The sequence below is a fragment of the Etheostoma cragini genome, chromosome 15 (genome assembly GCF_013103735.1).
Source record: "Etheostoma cragini isolate CJK2018 chromosome 15, CSU_Ecrag_1.0, whole genome shotgun sequence".
Taxonomy (NCBI): Eukaryota; Metazoa; Chordata; class Actinopteri; order Perciformes; family Percidae; genus Etheostoma; species Etheostoma cragini.
In genome coordinates this window covers 449,218-449,818 of record NC_048421.1, presented here as the reverse complement: position 1 = coordinate 449,818, position 601 = coordinate 449,218, and the positions used below count along the sequence as shown (strand labels likewise).

At 45.4% G+C, this 601-nt stretch overlaps 1 protein-coding gene across 1 annotated transcript in view; it reads left to right on the top strand.

The window, feature by feature from the left end:
* Positions 1-601, top strand: part of LOC117958237 — an 859,617-nt gene that overhangs the window by 481,521 nt on the left and 377,495 nt on the right. The window lies entirely within an intron of this gene.

Below are 601 nucleotides of genomic sequence, written 5' to 3'. Positions count from 1 at the left end.
CCCCCCCCCCCCCCCCCCCCCGCGATTCTGAGTCAGCAGTTAAAATAATCCATTATGTAAAGACTCTCTTTATCTGAGACATTATATAAATATGTAATGTAATATAAACATAATATAGTATGGTATAATATAATGTAATGTATAATATATATTATAATATAAACATAATGTAATGTAATATAATATATATTATAATTTAGTGTAATATAATATAAATAGAGATTATCTGAGTGATGGATTATCTCCGTCTCGTAACCAATGGAGGAAGTACTTTGATATTTGCGTGCTGAGTTCAAGGTCCACCCGTTTATGTCCGACGTTCGGCCGCCGGCGCCCAAACATGGCCGGCGGAGTCCGCTCGCCCGGGTCTGGATTTGCATGTCCCCCCCCCCCCCGGTGACGGAGCGGGTGGAGGAGCGCCGTGTCCGCCGGCCTCAGTATTTGAATGTGAGCCGTTATTATCTCGCATGCAAATACGTTTAGTTCCTGCAGCAGGAAGCAGTTCACCTCCAGGAGTCTAGGGAGTACTCAGCAGGACCTGGAAGTACTCAGCAGGACCTGGAAGTACTCAGCAGGACCTGAGAGTACTCAGCAGGACCTG